The following is a 15099-nucleotide window of genomic DNA, read 5'->3' as shown; positions in this document are numbered from 1 at the left end:
GATCATAACACTGAGAGCTCATGCTTGCTGGATTCCAGACCCCAACAGACCCCAGTAATCTGAGGATCAGTTTCCCAATCTGCAAACTGTAACTATGTGTCACTGATACTGAGCCCCGTTTTCTTTCCACCTGTCCAGAACTTTCTCTGCAACGTGGGGTCCTGTTATTTTGTGAACAGCTGGCGTCTCTCTAGATGAACTCATCCCTGCACAGAGATTCATCCTTTCTTCTGTCGATTATCCAACAAATATTTATTGGCTGCCTAGTATGTGCTAGTCATTGAGCAAGAAGGGACAGAAGTCAGGGCACACTTGTCCACATTTCTTTTTTTTTTTTAATTTTTTTACTGTTTACTTATTTTTGAGAGATAGAGCCCGAGCAGAGGAGGGGCAGAGAGAGGGACACTTAATCCGAAGCAGGCTCCAGGCTCTGAGCTGTCAGCACAGAGCCCGACGCGGGGCTCGAACTCACGAACTGTGAGATCATGACCCGAGGCGAAGTCAGACGCTCGACCTGCTGAGCCACCCAGGTGCCCCTGTCCACATTTCTGACCAGGTCTTGGTTGGAAGTAGTTTGTCCTCTCCTGAGCCAGGCTAGTGACCCCAATTTAGGTTTAGAAAATGTGGTCACTGGGGTACTCGGGTGGCCCGGTCGGTTTAGCCTCCGACTCTTGGTTTTGGCTCAGGTCACGACCCCACGGTTTGTGAGTTGGAACCCTGCGTCAGGCTCTGTACTGATAGTGTGGAGCTTGCTTGGGATTCTCTCTCTCCCTCTCTCTCTCTGTCTCTCTCAAAATAAAAAATAAAATAACATAAAATAAAATAAAATAAAATGGATGTGTGGTCACAGTAGTTGGGTATGTTTGTCACCATGGCAAGGCAGAGCCAAGGACTGCGATGCCCAATCCAATGACAAAACCCGTATCTTGCCTTTCTTCAGCAGTCCTTGGGTTGTCACCAAAGCTACCCCTCGATGGGCCTTGGGCCTGGAAAGTGACTCCCCTCGTGCGCCCCTTCTGAGGTGAAGGGCTTGGTTCTTTTATTCCTCTGTGGCACTGGCTGTTCTAGAAAGAGGGAGAAGAGCAGTTGACCCCACCCCCTGCTCTCATGGAGAGCGCAAGCAGGTGGGGGGCCCTACTTCCAGTTACCGCTCTCACTCACGCCCTGTACCCTCCCCTGGGATGCTGGGGCCGGGACTCTGCAAACCTCACTTCTGCTTTGCCAGTGGCCTAGGCTTGGGCTCTGCCGACCCCGTGGGGAGGCAGCCGTCCAGTCTGTTCCTTCCAGTCTGCTTCCACTTCCTGCGGCCGTCCCCCAGCACTGCGGTCCCCCTGCAACAGTGGGGGCCTTCCTGTAGCGACAGCCGGGTCCCCTCTGTACTTTGCCGTTGGTTTGCTGAGCCTGCTTCGTCACGCCTTACTCAGAGACACCAGCTGGGAGGTCTCCTCACCAGAGGTCAGGGGACCTGCTCTGTGGGAGCTGTCTCTGAGCTCAGGGTTTTCAGCCAAGTGCCGGTTCCACGGGGTCCCTTCTCTAAGCTTCTAAATGCCAATAATGCTGGCATCTTCCCTCGATTGTCCAATCCCAGGGTTGGCAGGGACCCCCTGCAATTACTACCTCCCAGATCACTTAGTGTCACCTTCCCAGTTACCTGGTTGGCAGTTCTCTACGTTGAATTCTCCCTGTTGAGACAACTGGGGATTTCTGTCTCCCAGTTGAACTCTGACCGACGAGGCCGGTAATCACAAAATCCCACATATATCTATCTATAAATGGTGGTTGTGTCGTTAAGGGAAGGTTCAGGATGCCAGGAGAGCATAGATGGGGAACGTGGGGGTCAGGGGAAACGGCACTAAAGGAGAGTGAGTGAGAGTGAGTAGAGGAAGGCGGGGAACAGTGTTGAGTCAAGGAACAGCATGGACGAGAGCAGAAAGAGAGAAGGTCAGTGGCTCAGGTCAGTGAGCGCAAGGCTGGTGAGTCTGGGTCGGGGAGGGAGGTCGTGGACCTGCGGACAGAGAGCAAGGTGGGCCCCAGAGCACGGGAGGGCACGCAGGCCAAGTTACCATCTGGTTTCAGCGGAAGGGAAATGTGTAAGCCCTGAGGGTTTCAGGCACGATCCTCTCTGAGTTGAGAGACACTAGAGCAAGACAGTGCGTGCGTTTTGCCCTCACAGCACAGCTCAGCGAGGGCTCCCAGCATTTCATGCGTTAAAAGCCACATGTGGCTGGTAGCTGCCATATTGAAGGGCAAGACCACCTAGGCTCACATTCCAGTTCTGCCCCTAATTAGCTGCTTAACCGAATTCCTGCAGCAGTCTGTTTTCTCCTCTGTAAAGTGGAAATAACAATAGGGCCCACTTAATGATACTATGGAGAGAACTGAATAAGTCAATACATTTAAAGAGCCCAGGACATACTGTAACAATTATACTCATAATGATTTTAAAACAACCATTACCCTGGCAAAGGCAGAGAATCGATTGGAAGGGCCAGGAGTGGTCATAGGGAGATGGGTTAGATATTTGTTGCCGGCCTCTTCTCCTCAAAAAGGATTTGGGTTGGGGGGTGGCTAGAGGAGAGGATGTTTTCCACACTGAGGCTTGGGTCGCATCATTCCCACCCAGCCCCCAGAGGGATCACGGAGTCTTAGGGTGGTTTCTGAAATCTGGGGTCCACTTCTGTCTCTCTCGCCGTCATTTGTGGGGGGGCGGTATTTGGGGCAGACTCTGAAGCTCATACAAAGGGAGAGACATGGGACATTCCTCATTCTGGAAGGGAGTCTTGGGAAGGAGCGTTCTGGATTCACAGAAGACTGGTAGAGGGCCGTTCCAGTGCAATCAAACAAAAATGGTCGTTATGTTGCGAGCACGTTGCCAACAGGGCCAGACTCCATGCAGCCGAGCTGACTTGCTTCCAGCGGGGGCCAGATGGGCCCCTCTGCTTGACAAGACGGGCAGTGGTGGTACCGATCTCCTTCCTTCTAACACGGGGTACACACACATACCCCGAGCTCTGGCCTGGGGACTTCAGGGAAAACAGGGACTTCTCTGGGATTCGGAGAGAAAATAAACGCTCTCTCCTCTTGACCCCATCTGGACTCCCTCCTCCCACCCGAGAGGTGATAATTAGTGAAGGCTTAACACCTCTCCTGTATCTTTATATACCCAGACCTGGGTGGGGGGTGACAGGAATTCTCTACACACCGCGGAGAACATTTGCCCTGGGCGTCGGGCAGGCCGGAGGAAGTCCCTTGGGTTTTGACTCTTCCTGGCTAGCCGAGAGGAAGTGGCTATGAGGGCAGCTACCTGGGACAGAGCCATGGGATCAAGACTTCGCCCTGACCCAGTCCACACCATCAGGGTTGGAAGGTTCAGCCTGGGTAGCGCTTCTTAGAGAAGAGGAAGTGGGCTTTTCTGTTTTAAGTGCCCCAAATGACACCTGCTAGTGGCTTCCCTAGCTCTTAGACGAAGGTGGTATTTTTTTTCCAGAACTAGAAATGCCCAGCATTGTCAGTTCTTTTCTGCCCCCTTAGATACCACCTCCTGCCCCGCTTTGCTCTGGGCAACCGTCACACATTCCTTCTTTCCATGTCATGGGCCTCAGGGCCTTTGCATGTGCTATTCCCCACATCTTGACTCTGTTTCCTTTCCCTTCCTGATCTTCACCTCTGCACCTGAGTTTAGGTCTCAGCTCAAAGGTCACCTCTTTCATGAAGATTTTAAATAACAGTATTTACCAGGGTGGACTAGTGGAATAAATTAAGGCACAAGCAGACAATGGAACATGATGAAGTTTTATAAAAGAGGGAGAAGCTCTTTCCATATGAACAGGGAATGGTTTCCAAGCAGAAAGACGAATAGAAAGAAGAAAGAAAGAAAAAAAGAAAGAAAGAAGAAAGAAAAAAGAAAGGGAAGAAAGGAAAAGAAAAAAGGAAGGAGGGAAGGAAGGAAAAGAAAGAAAGAAAGAAGAAAAGAAAGGAAAGAAAAGAAAGAAAAAGAAGGAAGGAGGGAAAAGAAAGAAAGAAAAGGAAGAAAGAAAGGAAAGAAAGAAAGAGAAAGGAAGGAGGGAAGGAAGGAAGGAAAAGAAAGAAAAGGAAAAAGGAAAGAAAAGAAAGAAAGGAAAGAAAAAAAGAAGGAAGGAGAGAAGGAAGGAGGGAAAAGAAAGAAAGAAAAGGAAGAGAAAGGAAGGAGGGAAGGAAGGAAAAGAAAGAAAGAGGAAGGAAATAAAGAAAAGAAAGGAAAAAGAAAAAGAAGGAAGGAAAAGAAAGAAAGAAAAGAAAGGAAAGGAAAGAAAGAAGGATGGAAGGATGGAAGGAAAAGAAAGAAAGAAAGAAAGAGAAAGAAAGAAGAAAGAAAAAAGAAAAGAAAGGAAAAAAGAAAAAGAAGGAAGGAAAAGAAAGAAAGAAATAAAAGAAGGAAAAAGGAAAGAAAAGAAAGAAAGGAAAGAGAAAAAAAGAAGGAAGGAGGGAAGGAAGGAGGGAAAAGAAAGAAAGATAGAGAAAGGAAAGAAGGAAAAGAAAGAAAAAAAAAGGAAGAAAGAAAGAAAAGAAAAAGAAGGAAGGAGTGAAGGAAGATGAGGGAAGAAAGACAAGAAAAGAAAAGAAAGGAAAAAAGAAAGAAAAAGAAAGAAGGAAGGAAGAGAAAGACGGAGAGGGAGGGAGGGAGGAAGAAAAGAAAGGAAAGAAAAGGAAGGAAGGGAGGAAGGAAGAAGAAAGAATAAAGGAAAAGAAAAACATAGAATATAGTGCATATAGTCTACCATTTATGTAAAAACGGAAACATACACATATTATAATAAATAAATAAATAAATAAGTAAGTAAGTAAGTAAATATTTTCTGCACTGGGCATAAACTAAAACAAGACACAGAAGCAGAGTGAGGAAAGTCAGCCTAGAGTTAAATGCACAGCCTCCAAGGTATGTTCCTTCCGTTTCGATCCCGGTTTGCCACTCACTGGCTGTGTGAGTTTGGGCACATGACTTAACCGCTCTGTGCTTCTGTCCCTTCATCAGTAGAGTGGCTCCGATGATAGTGTGCACCTCCTATTATTTTTTGTCCTTTTTAAAAATATTGGAACCTGCAAGTAAGTATGTTACCGACTTAAAATATGTGAAAGCTAAAATAAACTAAATTTTAAAATGTATATCATCATGGTGAAAATTATATATGTATATGTGTGTGTGTGTATGATTTCATGTAAATTTTATATTTTCTGTGTACCTTTTTATAATAATATTTCACACACATTTCTAAACCTGCTTTGTCCCTTAATATTCTGAACTATAGAAAGGTTTTCAGGGTCACTCGGGTGGCTCAGTCGGTTAAGCTTCCCAACCCTTGATTCCGGCTCAGGTCACATGAGCTCAGCATTCGTGGGATCGAGCCCTGTGTCAGGGTCTGTGCTGAGAGCCCAGAGCCTGCCTGGGATTTTCTCGCTATCCTTTCTCTCTCTCTCTGTCCCTCCCTTGTTTCCATCCTCTCTCTCTCTCTCTCTCTTTCTCAAAATAAGTAAGTAAATATTTAAAATATATAAAACCTGAACAAATCAAATTAAAAAGTTTTCAGGTATTCTGTGCCCCTTCCTTAGAGGCCACCGGTATCTACCCTGAAATATTCGATGCGTGCATTTTCACACACACACACACACACACACACACAGCCTTGCTCTCCTCTCCCCTGACCTGGTCCCCGCTGGAAACGTTCACTCCCCCAAAGCGCGTGACGTTAGCGGCTCTCCCATGGTGCCGTGGAAACCATGGGCACAGGTGGTGGCCTGCCACGGGGCACCCCAGACACCCCGGAGCTGTGAAGCGTCAGGTGCCAAGAGCGAGCGCTCTAAATTCACCCGCGTGGCTGATGCGGTTCGACCGGGTTCCGTGGGGAAGGACGTGGAAGGCTCTGGACGAGTCTGCCTCACGGAGCCCCGGCCCTCGCCCGAGCGCACACTGACTCGGTGCGACAAGTGGCTGAGCAGCTTTGATTAATTAAATATTTCACCCCGAATTTGCAAAACGTCGTCTCGGGCCGAGTCCGCGTAACGCCTGTGACGCTGGGCTAATTAGCTTAGCAGGTCCTCTGGCTGGTGCGCTGATGTGTGTAACTTGTAGGCAGGCAGAAAAAGCCGGTTTGGGAAGGGAGGGGGAGGGTTTGGGATTTGGCTGGCGTGCCCTTTTGTATGGCACTAAGCGAAAGAACCCTCCCGGGCATCTTGAAAATATAGGAACTCCGCTTGTGTCAGCCTTACTACGTGCTAAGTAGTTTCCAGGGCTTACCACCTCATTTAATCCTACACAGAAGGCAGCAAGTAGGACGTTTTAGTTGCAAGGCCTAGAAAACCCAACTCTGGTTGGCTTGTGCCCCCCAAAAAAAAAAAAAAAAAAAAAGCGTGATTGCAAACGATGTGCTTGTCAATTACTACTGGCTTCTGGAACTGAAACGTCCGGGAGCAAACCAGCTTCAGGAACGACGGGATCCAGGACCCGGCTGTCTCCGGGGCCCTCACTGATTCCATCTCTCCGGCCTTGGTGCTTTTCTCACGCGGGGTCTCTCTTCAAGGGCCCAGGTGGCTGCAGCACATCTGATCTTTACTTCCTCCCAGCTCTGAACCCCAGAGAGGCAGGGTAACAGTCTCTTCCGGAAGTCAGAATGTCACGATAGCCCACTGTGTCTTAGAGGGAGGGTTCTGTGTCCATTTTCGAGCCGATCGCTGTGACCAGGGGCGGGGGAGGAGGGGGGTGATGGTTTAGGCTAACCAGGGCCCCTTCCTGCAGCCAGGGTGTGCAGAAGGCCACATCCCAAACCACACGGCTAAGCACGAGAAAGAGCTGTTTCCCGACGCAAGTCAGGCTACTGCTTTTCGGAGAGGCGAATGGCTATTGACAGCGGATGTCTATAGCAGAGAGGTTTTACGAAAATCCCCACGTTACAGTTGAGAAAACGAAGATACAGGAAGGTTAAATTACTTGTCCAAAATAACGTTATGGGCGTCTGCATTGATTTCAAGTTGGCTTTTACTTAGAAGCCCGTGCCCTTGAAGGTGACCTCGTACGGCCCTCCCGTCTGACCCGCTTGCAAAGCCCATCTGTTTCATCACCTGATTATCATCGTTTTGATCCATCAAGTTCTCATCCGTAGGCCTTGATCTTTGGCTTTCTGTGCAGTTCGCTGTGTTTAAGCGGTGGAGACGCTTGTAGGCAGAATGTATGATAGGAATCATTTTCTTACCCGATATACCACATGACCTGGTCATTTGTGAATGTTCTGCATGTCTATTTATTTATTGATTTATTCGTGTATTTAATTTTATTCTTTCACGTTTATTTTTGACACAGAGACAGAGCATGAGCGGGGAGGGGCAGCGCGCGAGGGAGACACAGAACCCGGAGCGGGCTCCGGGCTCCGAGCTGTCCGCACAGAGCCGGACGCGGGGCTCGAACCCCCAGACCATGAGTTGGACGCTCAACCGACAGAGCCACCCAGGCGCCCCTGTTCTGAGTTTTTAAAAATGCATTCGATTTCCAAGACGAAGCGTGTAGCAAACACATAATGATCGTGTCAACAGGCACATCAAACACACGAAGACCGTAGGAGTTACCTCGTGCAGGGCTGTCTGTTAAGGGCGCCTACGTTCCACGCGTGAAATAGCTCCGTTAACGCAGCGGCCACGATTATGCCAGGTAGACTATTACACAGCTAAAGAAGCAGAGGTCCAGAGAGGTGAAGCGACTTGCCCAAAGCCACGTAGCAAGAAAATACCAGGGTGGAGATTCACACCCAGTCCGTCTGACCCGAGGCTCTCATCGCATCGAGCTTGCGATTTCATTGGCATGGTTTGCGCGGGATAAGGCGACGTCGAGGGGAGAAAAGAGTCGTAGAAACAAGAAAAATAAGTAAATCTTCGTGCCGGGGCTTATGCCATGAGACATGCCCAGGGGAGGCACCAGGGACTGGCAAGTAGATTTACACGCGCAAATCCTTGCAGTGAGAATAAGCCTGCAGCGCCCCCTCCAGGGTAGGGCAGGGGTCTCATCTGAGGAGTAGCGGAAAAATCCGTTTGGAATGTATTGCCAGCCCACTGTGATCCCCTCACTCCCGGCTAAGGGCCCCGGTGGGCGTCTTATGCCTGGCAAGGCTGTGCTCCTTGACCTTCCTCTAGATCTAGACTGTTCCCCAAGATGTGCCGGTGAGAGTTCCCTCCGTGATAATTTAGGGTTGAGAGACAGGAATCGAAACGCACACACACACACACACACACACACACACACACACACACGCTCACACACTTACTCACGTGCATACTGACTGACTCACCCTCTCTCAGGGTTGGACCAATGGTTGGACCATTGGTGGGACCAATGACATGTGAAGTTGGGCACCGTGGGGTGGCCCATGATGCGGGGAAAGACGTGGAGTCTGTTTCCAGTGAAAGGGAAAGGAGTAACAGCAGCCCGCGGAAAGCAACAGAGGCAGGGGTGGGCAAGGGCCCCCCTGGGTCCCTGAGGGCCTTTTTCCCTATTTTCCTTTGCACAAGCTCAGGTGCATTCCGATCTTATGGCTCCCCCAAACCGCCTTAGAAAGATTCATTCTGCCTGAGCAACCTCAATCAGATTTCCATCACTTACAACCCCGTGAGTCTGACCCACCCACCTGGCTTGGCCTTCAGGGCCCAGCTTCTCTGCCCAGAACTGGGCCAAGTCCACAGACAAAGGGATGTTCGGGGGGGAGGGGGGGAATCCCTTTAGGGCAGACCTTCTCTCTAACTCTCAGACTCAGCTGGCACTGTGGCTTCAGACGGCAGCCCACGGGAGCCCTGCCCGATGGGGCCAGGCGAACCAGCGTGGATGTCCTCCCCACCCCGGCCTGAGGTCAGCGAAACCCAGGCCAGCGATTTCCCTCTGTCAGCAGCCCGATTGATCATTTTCTCAGGCTGCCTGAGTTACTCCGGTTCCCGAGCCTCAGATGTTCGCAGTGGAAGCCTGTCTGTCTCTCCTCCTGGATGCCCTGGGGCCTTGTTAAACCTCTCTCTTCGGCTCAAGAAGTCAATGTCCAGCCTAAGAAATGGCCCCATTTCATAATCCATCTGGGGGTGTGGGGCAATATTCAAATCCCTGGTGTGGCCACCGGAGTCTTGCTGTCTCTCTTTAGGGCTGATAGTTAAAAATTCATGGTGATTTTCAAAGGAGAAAAAAGTGCTTCAACTCCTTCCTATTTGCAAACGTTCCCTTTTCTGATTCAAAATCAAACTTTTGTCTAGACAGGCGAGGGCTTTTTTTCTTTTCTTTTCTTTTCTTTTTTTTTTTGCTGACATATCTTGCCAGCTCAGAAACCTTGAGGTTTTCCAAATGCAACACCCCCGCCCCTTCCTGGCGGCCGCTCTCCAGCACCCTGTTCCTCCCAAACACATCCTCTCGGCAGCTCAGAGCAGACCCAACTGGGTGGAGAAAACTGAGGTGGACATTGGCACGTTCCTCCTTTGGCTTGGCCATCTTCCTTAGCAAGTTATCTGCACTGGCAGGCCATGCTAACCACCTGGCCAGTCGAGCTCTGCTTCAGTGTCTGAAACAGCTATCGAAAGCCGCCCTCGTCGCCCAATAGCGGCTGCTGTCTTTTTCTTCCCGTCTTCCAAGGAATACGTGTCCATCGTAGAAAAATTAGTAATTGGATAAACCCTAAATAGAATAGTAGATCTCATAATCCTATCCTTCTAAAAGTTTTCTTTCTGTCTGTCTCTTTCTCTACACACACACATGCGCGCACGCAAAAATTCTACCCATAGAAGTCTCAAAGTCTTATCCCGAACCATGATAAGTCTCAAAACTTATCCCGAACCTTGGCGGGTTGAGCAATGCAAAGTCGTTATCTCACAGCTTCTGTGGGCCACCAGGAATTCAAGAGCAGCTTGTCTGAGCAGCTGTGGTACAGGATCTCTCATTGTAGTCAGAAGCTGGCTGGGGCCGCGGTCTCATCTGAAGGTTGGACTGGACCTGGACGCTGGGCTGTCAAAATGGCACACGCACGTGGCTGTTGAGTTGGTACTGGCCATCGGCGGGAGACCTCGGTTTCTCACCCGTGGTCTCTTTCCTTCCGTAGGCTGCTTAGGTGTCTTCGCAGCATGGCAGTCAGCCTCTCCCGGAGCGAGTGATCCAAGCCAGCAAAGCAGAAATGGCAGTGGTGTTTTCGACTTACGCGTGAAGTCATACTTGACCGCTTCTGCCACGTTCTGCTGGCCACGCCGACCAACCTTGGTGCACTGTGGGAGGAAACTATCCAAGGTGAGGAGGCGAGGGTCATTAGAGGCCGTGTTGGTGGTCGGCTACCATTGTATAAATCTATAACATCCTGTAATGCGGACGCTTTTAAAAAGCTGACATTGTAGCATATATACCAGCTCACCAGCCTTGTGAGTGGGTCACCTTGGAGCGATTCGGCAGACCACTTTGGAGCAGTGAGGCCTTGAGAAGGAGGTTACAGTCCCAACAACGTCTGACGGCGACTTCATGGGAAATTCCGAGCCGGAATGGACGAGCCGAGCCACTCTCAAGTTCCTGCCCTACAGAAATTGTGAGACAACAAATGTCTCTTATTTTTTAAGCTGCTAAGTTGCCGTGACTTGCAGTTTTCAGGATCAGTGGATCGTGATCACCTCCGACCATAAATTTTATAGCATCATTTTTAGCGGGTCCCTCGGGGTGTGGTTAGAAAAGTGTGTTTATGTGTGTGGACGTTTCAGGTGGCCCCAATAACTGGCCGACACTCAAGAATTGCGGGGGGGGGAGTGGGTAAGATAGCTGTGAGAGATTATTGCTGGCCCCCGTATTTCAAGCTCTCTTCTTCTTGAGAGCAGTTGAGGGATTACACTTTCCCGCTCACCTGAAGTTAATGGCGGGCATGTGACTCGCTTGGCCTGTGAAATGTCAGAGAAAGGGACAAATATCACTTCCAGGTGGAAGCATTTAATTGCCAGTGCTCAGCTTTTGTTGTTTTAAGCCACGGAGCTGAGAGTGGGGGTTTTTTTGTTACCGCAGCACAACATAGTTCACCCTGACTAACACAGGGTGTGGGGCAGAAGGAGAGCCAGGGTTCCTTCAAGGCTGAGCCGGGAAGCACCTGCTGTCAGATCCATTCTGTGGCCTTCCTTTGCTCTGCTCTGTGTCTCGGGGGATCGCCCCTGCAAGCTGTCGCCACCAGCTTTTCCCATCACTTTGTTTCTGCTGGTGGGACTCATGATGTTGTGGAGGGCGGGAGACGAGAGGTCATGATATGTCTTCTCCTCCATTTAAAAAAAATTTTTTTTAATGTTTATTTGTTTCTGAGACAGAGAGAGACAGAGCATGAGCAGGGGAGGGGCAGAGAGAGAGGGAGACGCAGAACCGGAAGCAGGCTCCAGGCTCTGAGCCATCAGCACAGAGCCCGATGCGGGGCTCAAACTCACGAACTGCGAGATCATGACCTGAGCTGAAGTCGGACGCTCAACCAACTGGGCCACCTAGGCGCCCCTCTTCTCCATTTTTGGCTCAGGCGCTAACCCTGGTAGGAACTGTGTCTTCTCCTCGTCTTCAGTGCCCTGCCAGGCCTGCCGTGGTTCCAGCTCCCACTAGAAGACCCCGACCCGGTGGTGACATCTCCTCTTCTGCTCCTCCAGCCTGGGGGTGGCGGTAACCCCCTTGCTGTTGCTGGCCTCTGCTTTCCTCACCATCCCCCTGGGCTTCTCGGATCTTCCATACCTTGCGTAACCAGTTCCCCGCATTAAAGGCCCTCAGTTTCCATCCACAGTTGGACCCTGGCCGGTACCGAGGGCCAGCTCTGCGCTGGGACCTGTAGAAACGCAGAGAACGAAACAGCGGAGAATCAGGCAGGGCAAGGTCTGCCCCTCGGACCCACGCGCTGATGGACAAGACAGACTTGCAGGGCGATTGGTCCACGAAGGGGCAGTACAGAGGCGTGGGGGCTCTAACGTGGTCTTGGGGGCGTGGAAAGGCCTTCTTGAGTTGGGAGCGTTTTCATGCTGAGATCCGAGGGCTAAACAGGAGGTAGGCATGAGGGACGTCTGTGGCATTCCCGGGCTGGGAGGCAGGGGCCGGGGCCTTTGGCAACTACCATTAGCGACATCAGCCAGCAGGGTGAGGTTGGGCTGCTCCCTGCCTTCCCTCTTTCTTGGCCCTTGTGCTCATCTGGCTTCTCGTGATTGATCACCATTGCATGTGGGTGATCTGGATCCAGCCGCAGACATTTCTGGGTAGTAGTTGGCTCTGCATCTGAAGTGGCAATGACTCCAAGAGAAGAATGTCCTAATCATATTGGGTTCTTGGCTCCTTTGAGAAAATGCCTAGAGACTGTGGGGGAGACTGGCCAGAGAGCACACTGTCAAATAAGATATTCTCTTCTTCTTCTTCTTTTTTTTTTTTTTTTTTTTTTTTTTTTTAAGAATCTGTCACCTGACGTGGGAGAGAGCACCTGGGGAGAAAATACGTACAATGTATTTTGCAAAATATGCGAGAAACGAAGAAGAGGGAGTGAGTGACCGCCCAAGTCATCAGGAAAGGTTTCTCAGAGGAAGCCACATGGACCTGGGTATTGAGGGATGAGTAGGAGTTTGCTAAGGAGAGGCTGATGACATATTCCAGGCAATGGAAATAACATACAAAAATAAAGAGCTGAGAATAGTAGCTTAAAAAGTGTTAAAACATGTTATATACAGAGATTTGTGGGCTGAAGCATAAGGAGCTCAAAGTAGGGGGGTGTATGTATAAGAAGAAGGTGGGAGGGTAGGAGAGGGCCAGATCATGAATGGCCATAAGTACCAGGCAAAAGAATTTGGACCCAGATATTTTCGGACCTTAGAATAGGAAACTACTGGGGTGTCTGGGTGGCTCAGTCGGCTGAGCATCTGACTTCGGCTCAGGTCATGATCTCATGGTTCGTGGGTTTGAATCCCGCGTCGGGCTCTGTGCTGACAGCTCGGAGCCTGGAGCCCGCCTCGGATTCTGCGTCTCCCCCTCTCTCTCTGCCCCTCCCCTGCTCATGCTCTTTCTTTCTCAAAAAATAAACAAAAGAAAACGAAAAGAATTGGTAGCCACTACAACCGGTCCGCAGTTTAGAAAGACCAACATGGCTGTTTTGCACAGAAAGGATCCATTTATCTGTTCAGCAAGTATATATCAAGGGTCTTCTATATGTCAGGCACGTTACTAGGTGCTGGGAAGAGCTGTGAATAAGACAAGTAAGCAATCTATCCTTTTGAGTTTTGGTTCTAGTGTTCTGGTGTAGGAGACAGATAATAAGCAACATAATTTACGTGTTATATCATACATATTATATATGATTTCTCCCTAAATATAACAATGCATTATATTTCTAGATTATATGAACATTATATATTTATTTATGTTTATATTTAACATATTTATTATACGATGTATTTATTGTATCGTATAAATATACAAATATAACGTGTAGAAATTTTAGCGGTGATCGTGTGCTGAGTGCTAAGAAGGCAAATTAACAGGGCAATGTGACAGTGAGAGCTGGGGCCTATTTACATAGTCAAGGGCCCCCCTAGGGGATCTGGGGACAGGGAGGAGGTTCCAGGAAGAAGTTTCTTTGAGATGAAGCTCCTGCCCGTGGAAGGAGATGGGACGGAGCGGGGGACAGAGTGGAATTAGTGGGAAATGAGGTGATATATGGGGGTGGCGAGGGGGTTGGGAGACCGGGGAAGAGGACGGCCTCCAGACTACATTTCCCAACCTCCTTGCAGGTGGGGGGGACCAGGAGACTGAGTTCTGTCCAATGGAATGCCGTGGGTCCCTTCTAGGTCTGACCTCTTACATGTCCCATAGAATCTTCCATGCCTTCCTGTGCTCTCCCGCCAGTCAGATGCACGGTGTCCGGGCAGAGGACTCATGCCCTGGGACAGGCGTTCTCAGCTACTGCCATTGTGGACCCAATAATTCTGGCTGTGGGGGACCGTCCTCTGTCGTGAAGGATAGTTACTAGCATCCCTGGCCTCTTAGCACCTAGATGCCAGCTGTCCCTGCCTCCAGTTCTGACAAATATCCCCCCAAATATCTCCAAATGCTGCTGAATGTCCCCGTAGGAGACCCTCTGCCCCGGAAGACGAGACAAGAGCTGCCCGGGTCCCTGAATGACACCGTGGAGCAGAGCACGCCCTGCTGGCTCCCGTGGCCCTTGGCATAAATGAGACGTGACCCTTTCCCGTGTCAAGACAGAGACTTGGGGGCTGTGTGTTACAGCAGCTTAACCCACCCTGAGACGTCATTCCCTTCTGGAGCTTCTCTGGAGTCTGGGCTGGAGTTATTTGGAATTTTCACCCGTCAGAGCTCTGGGAAAGCCGGAGATGGCCAAGAAAGAGTGAGATAAGAGGGGGGTTGGGGACGAATGCTTAGGAACAGGACATTTCAAGATGTGGACAGAGGAGGAGGAGGGATTCCCCCGGGGGGTGGGGGGGAGGCTGATGGCAGGAGGCGGGAGGACAGATCAGATGGAGAAAAGCCTGGGAGCCCGGCAGGGAAGGTGGGAAACAGAAACCTAGTTGGGTTACCAGCTATCAGGGGCGCGTTAAATCTAAAATCAGGTCAAGTAAATAACGATCAACATGGAACAAAGGCATTCAAAGGTCAGGCAGCTGGTTCCAGTCTTGGCACATTCCTTGGTTCTGAGGCAAGCCTCTCTGCTTTCCCAACTTTGTATCTTTTTCCAGTAAAGACTGTGTCCTTTCCAGCCGGGGCGGGAGAAACGAAGCAAAATCTATATAAGGCTTTCGCCGGGCTCCCGCCCCCTTTCAGCCCAACGCCCGGCCCCCACAGAAAGGTGTTGTATGAATAAGAAATACTGCCATTACCAAGTGCTCAACAAGTGTTTGATAAGGATCAGAGGAAGGCTGGGACCCTTCAGGGCCACTGCAGTGGGGGGGACGGCCTGATTCTATCTTTGTGTTTCAAGAAAGGTTTGTAAAGGAAGCCGGGTGGCAGAGGCTTGCTGGGATGGTTTTAAAAATGAAGGAAATTCCCCATTTCCTGGTTGTAAGAAAATCTGGGTGGAACAAGCCTTGAATGAGGTGATCAAGGTTCCGACTTTGATGTCG

The 15099-nt window shown here is 50.0% G+C and overlaps 1 long non-coding RNA gene across 1 annotated transcript in view; it reads left to right on the top strand.

Annotated features, from left to right (window-relative positions):
- The window catches only part of LOC122232611, a 44272-nt gene extending 31382 nt beyond the window's left edge, over positions 1–12890 (top strand). The window contains exons 3-4 of the long non-coding RNA XR_006209973.1: positions 10089–10270; positions 12424–12890. This is a non-coding gene — a long non-coding RNA (uncharacterized LOC122232611). The remainder of the gene's footprint in view (positions 1–10088; positions 10271–12423) is intronic.
- Positions 12891–15099: the final 2209 nt, after the last annotated feature.

Source organism: Panthera tigris, chromosome D3 (genome assembly GCF_018350195.1).
Source record: "Panthera tigris isolate Pti1 chromosome D3, P.tigris_Pti1_mat1.1, whole genome shotgun sequence".
NCBI lineage: Eukaryota > Metazoa > Chordata > Mammalia > Carnivora > Felidae > Panthera > Panthera tigris.
The sequence above is the reverse complement of the archived record's forward strand: the minus strand, read 5'-3'. Positions and strand labels throughout refer to the sequence as shown.